The 7,717-nt window shown below is 35.5% G+C and overlaps 1 long non-coding RNA gene across 1 annotated transcript in view; it reads left to right on the forward strand.

The window, feature by feature from the left end:
- The first annotated feature begins 6,315 nt into the window (after positions 1-6,315).
- LOC138145138 (uncharacterized) overlaps positions 6,316-7,717 on the forward strand; it is a 24,314-nt gene continuing 22,912 nt past the window's right edge. Inside the window, exon 1 of the long non-coding RNA XR_011164120.1 lies at positions 6,316-6,364. This is a non-coding gene — a long non-coding RNA (uncharacterized lncRNA). The remainder of the gene's footprint in view (positions 6,365-7,717) is intronic.

The raw sequence follows: 7,717 nt of genomic DNA on the forward strand, positions 1-7,717 counted from the left end.
CAAAGTATACCCACTACAACATTGAATTGAAGGGAAACTAAGAGATGTGCATCTCTACAGTCTTGATACTCATTTTCACCCCACATTTCCCAGCCTTTTTTTGCCAAGCTCCTGACTTGGAATGGTATCACTCTAGATAATCAGTGTGTTTAAGAACTGGTGCATTCTGCCTAGCTCCATAAAGAAAACTTTTTGAAGTCCTCATAACCTGTCCCCTTCCTACCTTTCTAATATTCTTACAACCTTAACTGACTCCACATATATTGTAATAAGTGATATTGACCTTCTTGCTGTTCTTCTCCCATGATACTTCATCTTCCCAATCTGAGAGATCCCCCCTCCTCCTCTGACTACTGGTTTCCTTGGATTCCCTCAAGTCTCAACCAAATTCTTCCATTCTATAAGAAAGCATTCTCAGTCCTCCTTAATCTTAGTGCCTTCTCTCTGCGGGAAAGACTCCAATTTATCCTGTATATATCTTATTTGTACCTAACTGTTTACCTGTTATCTCCCCCATTAGACTGTAAGATCCTTGAGAACAGGGACTGTTTTTTGCCTTCCTCTGTATCCCTAGAATTTAGCCTATTACCCAGCACATAATTGGCTTAATTAATGCTATTTGGCTGACTTACTGGTCTTTACTCTGGGACCAATAATTACACAGTGATATACTCTTCTTTATTCAAAGAAGAAAATTAAAGTGAGCATATCTCAAGTACCCTCAGCAAGAAGAAAGAAGAAAATACCTAAATGAGGAAAATCCAAATTTCAGAATGAGGGAGTAATAGAGAAGGAAGTAAAGAAATTTTAAATCCAAACAGTTAATTAACTGACATAGTTGGTTAAATGAATACAAAGAGAACTGAACATGATGTTAAAGAATAGAGCAGAAACAAGAATGGAAGTTGTAGTGGGTTTATAGGAAAGAAACAAATATGATTGATTAAAGAAGTAAAAGATAAAGAAAATAATTAGAGTTGCTTAGCTAAAAATTTCAAAACACCTTCAATGCTAATCTCAAACATTTTAAAATATATCCTAATAACCAACGATGGCCAGCTCTTTATCTCTACTAAGAATGAAACAAATGCCAAAAGTCCATGAACTTGAGTACGTTGCCATTTTGTTTGGCACCCTTCAGCTTTTCTATGCCATTCCTAAAATGCAGTTCCTATAATTGAATATAATATATAATATTCCAGATGTCATTTTACCACAGAAGAGGATTATAAATCCCCTATACCTTGACACTATGCATTAATGCATTGTAAGTTTCCAATGGCTTTCTTGTTGACAATCCCATATTATTAAAAACTATAGGGGCGGCCAGGTAGCTCAGCGAGTAAGAGCGCCGGCTCCAGTGTTGGGATGGCCTGGGGATAGAATCCGGGCTCAGATACTCAGCACCACACCCAGAAATAACTGACTGTGTAACCTTGGGCAAGTTACTCAACCCCAATTGCTTTAAAAACAAAACAAAACTATAATTAGTTTACGATTCAACCCCATGTATTTTTTTAGATAAATTCCAATCTGTGCTTTCGAGAACTTTTAAAATCCCGGACATATCATGTAGTGCATTGGCTATCCTCCTAGCTTTGTTTCATCCCCAAATTCCCCATACGTGTGACATCAACTTTGACAGAGCTGTTAAACAACTGAAACAGAATATCACAACAGACTCAATACAGAAGCAGATATGAGAATCCAATTGTCTTTAATTAAGTCAAACAGTAAAGAAATTTGTAAGAATATATAAAAATCATATCATTCTTTTCATTAATTTTGTTTTGCTTTGGAAAATCACATTTTAATGATAATATGCAATTTATATTGATATGTAATGGATTTATTGTTCTAAAGTAATAAATATTTTTAAAATTTACCAGTTTTAATTTGTAATGTAGTAAATACTTATTAATATAACCCACATGAAACCTTTTTCAGGTCAGCAGCATTTTTTAAGAATGTAAATGTGTTCTGAAAACAAAAACTTTAAGATTTACTGATCTATAGAATTCCTCTCAACTACCTCTAACTGACTAACCAGGTAAAAAATGGAAAATTTAGTCTGGGACAAGCTCTTCTTTATGAAACCATACTACCTCTTTTTGATCACTGCTTCCTTTTCTAAATGCTTACTAACCATCCATTTAAACATTTTAAAAAATAATTTTAATGGAAATTAAAACCAAATCTAAAAGTCTATAATTTACAGATTCCATTCTATTTCCTTATTAAGAAATTGAGATAGCTTTCATCCTTCTTTAAAACTTCGTTCTCTTAGGGTGGCCAGGTGGTGCAGTGAGTAAGAGCACCGGCCCCAGAGTCGGGAGATCTGGGATGGAGTCCGGGCTCAGATACTTAGCACCCACCAAGAAACACCTAGTCGTGTAACCTTGAGCAAGTTACTTAACCTCAACTGCTTTAAAAACAAACAAACAAAAAAAAAACAAAAAAAAAACCCCTTCATTCTCTTATATCTTCCACAAACTTTAAAAGATCACTGACAATAGTTCAGCAATCACATTTGCCAGTTCTTTTACTAGCCATGATATAGTTCATCTAGGACTAGTGACCTGAATTTATCAAGGCACATAGTAGGTATTTAATAAAAGGTTGTTGATGATATGGTAAATGTTTGTTGAATAGATAAATGGAAAAGTGACAAATAGACCTCTGAAGATCTTTACAAGTTCAATCCTTATATGAATATTTTAAGGGAAGAGTTATTTCTCAACAAAATGATGGGCAGGGGAAAACATCCATAACTGAAAGGAATGCCAAGTAAATGAAGAAGTACTAAAAACAGAATAAAACTGTAGCAAAAAAAGGAACTAGTAACATTTAAGACTATTAACAGAACTGTCTATAAATCACATAAGTCTACAGAATCAATGAGTATAAAAAGGAATGAGAAGCAATGTGGACATAAAACTGTCTTACATAAATAATTTATTATTGCTTCTAATAATAACTCACACTTATCATACTTCAAGAAAAAGAGTTACAAAAAGTAGATCAAGTATTATTTCCCCATTTTACAGATGAAGAAAATGAGGTCTAGATTTTTCTCAACTTATATAGCTAGTAAGTGACAAAACCAGGATTCAAAACAATGTCTTTCTTTCTTTAATTTCTTTGTTTCTTCTTATTATACTGTGCTACCCCACCTTAATTGTATATTTTGGTATTTCATGAATCTGTTACCTCATCTGCATTATCCATTGATGATCACAACTCTTCCTTGATTTCTCATGTTATGCAAATCTTGTCTGCCTCTTCCTATAAATCCCCTAAAGAGGAACCTCCCAACATTTTGGGAGCCTTTCTCTAGATCTCTTGGAATTACACGAATAACAATGCAACACATGAGATTTCCATCAATTATTCTTCCCTCTGTGAATAACTTGCTCACTTTTTTTCTTAATCACAAATCTCTCAAATACTATCTGTTACTCCTTTCCAAAAGTCAGGGTTAGGGTAGAGTCCCTAATTGAGGATTCCTTCCTTTCTTACTTAATGATATACAACCCTTGATGCAAGCAGACTGGACAAATCAAGTATGGATATCCACTTGGGAATCATTCAATATCACTATAATATGAAATAAAGAGATGTCCACTTAAAGAGAAGTAAAGTAGATAATTTGAAAACAAAAGTCTATAGTGGAATATATATACACACGTACACACATAAATGCAAACTTTAACCACACCTGAAGATACATTTAATGATATATTTTGATGTAGCAAATTCTGTTTCCTTTAGCAGTTATCTTTGTTCACATACTTTTTTCCTCCTAATTATGTCACTTGCTTCCCAAGTTTTTCCTCTCCCTGAGCTTGCCTGTTCTACCAACTTTTCTTTCTCATCTATCTCTTGACTTTTTCAGTAACTGTTGTCTGTTTTTCTTGCTTGTTGGTTCCTATTTCCTGTTACCCCCCTTTATTGCATCTTCTCTAACATAGGAAACTCTCGAATTTCATCTCCTTAGAATTAAATAGGTCCAGGATCCAGTTATCATCTGAACATTTCAGCTTCCTGTTACCCTTGGCAACTTAATCGCTTTTGTAATCAGTCTCTGTCGTAAGGAGTGGTCGGCAATGTGTCATGGTGAGGTACCTTAAATAGGATCTGAACTCTGTAAATAACATTTGGAATGAATTTCCTTTTCTTGCCTCAGCCTTTAACAGAAGAATTGACTTAAAATACCAAAATGCATTTTCCTATTCTTATTCTCATGTTTAATTTCCAGCATATTAATGAGATTTTGGTCTTATATTTTTAGAAGTGGTTGGTCATTTTAAAACCATAATTTACTGAATATCTCCAATGAATGGATTATCAGAAATGACTAAAATTCAAAGATTAATCCAAATGAGACATAAGACATATAAAATGGTATGTTTTGAGGTCTGTATTTGTTTTCATACTCTTGAGTCAATCAATTTGTTTCTACTTGGCATTAGAGATTTTCTTGCAGTGAATTATGACTATATTTTATCTGAAGTATAGTTACTCCAAAATATTAGAGACTGACACCAGTAATTAATAATGTACATCATGATAAAAAGAGCCCAATTTTGCCTTATCATATATAATGTGTGTATATGTATATATTTTTATATATAAGGATGTCTAATAATGTATATGTATGTGTGTATGTATATATATATATACTCTGCATGGCTACTATATAGTGTATATATACTATATGTAGCATATATACATAATAATTTATAATAATGTATAACAATGTATATGTACATATACTCTGCATGGCTACTATTTATCTGACTCTATATATGCTGAGTGAAGATTTTAAGCTTCTCTATCTGTATATTTCCTGACATTTTTCTCATACAAAAAGATTTCCTAGAGCTGACCTTGGGGACAAGGGCTTCTAATGTCAAATTCTGACTTAGCTAACAAATACTCACATGACAGGGGTAAAGTGGATTGAATCCCCTCTGGCTAAATGTTGAACACCTGTTCTTCATTTTTTTTTCTAGATGTACAGGAATACCAAAACTCTCCAGCACCAGATGGGAGTGAATTATTCCACATTATTTAATTTTCTGGATATCAAATTTTAACTTTTTAAGTACTGATTTTTAGCTTTTTAAGTACTGATTTTTTAAGTTAATGATTTTTAGATAATGGAAGTTTTCCAAAAGAAAATGCATTACATGCTCCCCCAATTTCTTAAGCATAGTGTACTCATCATTCATTAGTCATTTCTTGCTGATTCCTCATGATTATAAACTTCAATGATAGTTCTGCTTCAGGTGCTTGAATGTGTAGGGCTGTTTGTCCTTCCATTCCAGACATGTCTAACAATTGGTGGCTAGGATTAGGACCTACTGAGCTGTGAAGAGCTATTTACTCCTATACTGAAGGATCGTTCTATCTTTTATGGATTCTCTGCTGTCTCTTCTGCTGCTACCTTTGTCAGAGTGTCTGCTGCCCATGAGTCTCTAAAACTGATCTCCATTACCATTCCTCTATTATTTTCTACTCATTTACATTTTCTTTTCTTGCTAATCTCTTTCCATTTCTTCCATAATTCTCATTTGACTTTACAACTTCTGCTAACTAATTAGTGAATTATTTTTCCTACCCTCATGGCCAACAAGTTAACCAGTCACATGACAATGTAGTCATCTTTGGCCGCTTTGGCCCTTCTTGATTGTTTTTGATATTCCCATCTCTTTCTTTTACAGCCATGCTTATTTTCTTTCTTTTTTTTTTTAAAGCAATCGGGGTTAAGTAACTTGCTCAAGGTTACACAGCCAGGTGTTTCTGGGTGGGTAATAAGTGTCTGAGCCTGGATTGGATCCACAGGTCATCCCAACACTGGAGCCGGTGCTCTTACTCGCTGTGCCACCTGGCCACCCCTATGCTTATTTTCTAATGTATGTATTCTAACATCTGTACTAGGCATTATTCAACTGTCTGAGGTTGTGGAAAATTTCCCTTTGGAATTCCAAGGAAAACTGAATGTCTTCCTTACCTGTGCCATACTATACCTTCTCCCCTTGGACCATCTCCTTTACCTCCTACCCAACAACAGTAACCTGAACTTTACCCAAAAGGCCCTTAGCTGCTGTATATCTACCACTCCACCCTGCTGCTCTCCTTCATGTATTGTCTTCCCCTATTAGATTGTAAGCCCCTAAAGAGCAGGGGTTGTCTCACTTATTTGTATGTGTATCTCTAGTGCTTAGCACAGTGTTTGGCACATTGTAAGCATTTAATATATCTAACTTTTTAAACAAATGACAAGCATTAATAAAATTCCATGTCTGTGCTAGGCACTGATTCTAAGAAGAATAGAATAGAAAATGAAGAAGAAAGAAAGGTGAGTAAACAAACTTCTCCATCCTCAAGAAGGCTATAATCTAATGATATATATATATATATGTATGAATATAATAGAATATAGTATATAATATAGTAAGATACAGAAGAAAAATTCATGAGATTCAGAGGAGGGAGGGAGAAATGAAGAAGAGGTGAAAGTGGGAAAGAAGAGGTGAGTGAGAATAAAATACATCTAGCTAGGTGTTGCCCATTTTAGCTTTGATACCATAACTAGGTGAGAAAATGTCTTAATTAATCAATTACTCAAAAGCCTTGACTAACTCTTAAAAACAGCTTTGCTTTAGAATGACTTCTTTGCACAAAGATCTGTTCAAATTAGGCCCAAGGAAACTTGACAACGCCTCAGGGAATATTGGTGGAGATGTATTTCCTGCACCTGCATGAAGGGTAGACCAGAGTTGGCAGGACTGGGTGCCAGGCTGTAAATCTCTACAATCTAGTCTCTTCAGGCTCTCTTCTAGCTATGAGAGAGAGAAGATGGAAGATACCAACTTCATTTCAGGTTGGTGAAGGAAAAACTCTGGGAAGAAGCCAACATGGGAGGATCTGGCAGTCTCCATCACATTCTAAGCTTGTTATACTAGAGGCTTTGGGGAACCTGCATTGGGTGAGATCTAGGACCCTCTCTTGATCTGAACTACATCATTCACAGTGGGAGAGCTCCTTTACTCAATATCACCTGGCATATGTTCTCCTATATATACTTCCTCTGTTTTCTGTTTTGCTGTTGACTTGAGTTTTATTGCTATTTACTGTGTGTTCATTGTGGAATTGGTATTTGATGGGAAGGGAATCAAGCTTTGGACATAAAACTCGGGATCTTCTTTTCCCCCAACTTTGGAGCAGTGATCAGAAGTTTAGCTTGAATCTGAAAACCACATCAACTAAACTAATAACATTTAAAGGAAAAGATAGATATAGTCCAGTATCCCTCTGTAATGTTCATGGAACAGTAAGATCTTCCCTGTCCATTAATAGACCTATGTGACTACATGTGTCCCCTTTTCCCTTAGAACAGGAGCCATGTTCCCAGGTCTAAAAGTACACAGGTATTTCAATCACAGCTGTGATCCTGAGTCACAAAGAGCCCATTGAGGGAGGAACTTGCCTAAAGAGGAGACTTGCTTGTAGGAAGGGTTTCACACCTTTTGGTACTAAGCTAATTAGGCACTGAGTCATGAGGGTTGTGGTGCTTTCTGGCTCTGAGCCTATTAGTTGAAAACTATATATACTGGGAGGCGGGTATCTGACTTTGGGGCTCTCTTATGAGGACCTATTGATTGCCTGGATGGGACTCTGAATAGCCATTTGCTAAGGTCCCCCTCCCCAC

The sequence above is a fragment of the Petaurus breviceps genome, unplaced genomic scaffold (genome assembly GCF_028583685.1).
Source record: "Petaurus breviceps papuanus isolate PSGF00001 unplaced genomic scaffold, PetGlider_PUasm1.0 90730, whole genome shotgun sequence".
Classification (NCBI taxonomy): domain Eukaryota; kingdom Metazoa; phylum Chordata; class Mammalia; order Diprotodontia; family Petauridae; genus Petaurus; species Petaurus breviceps.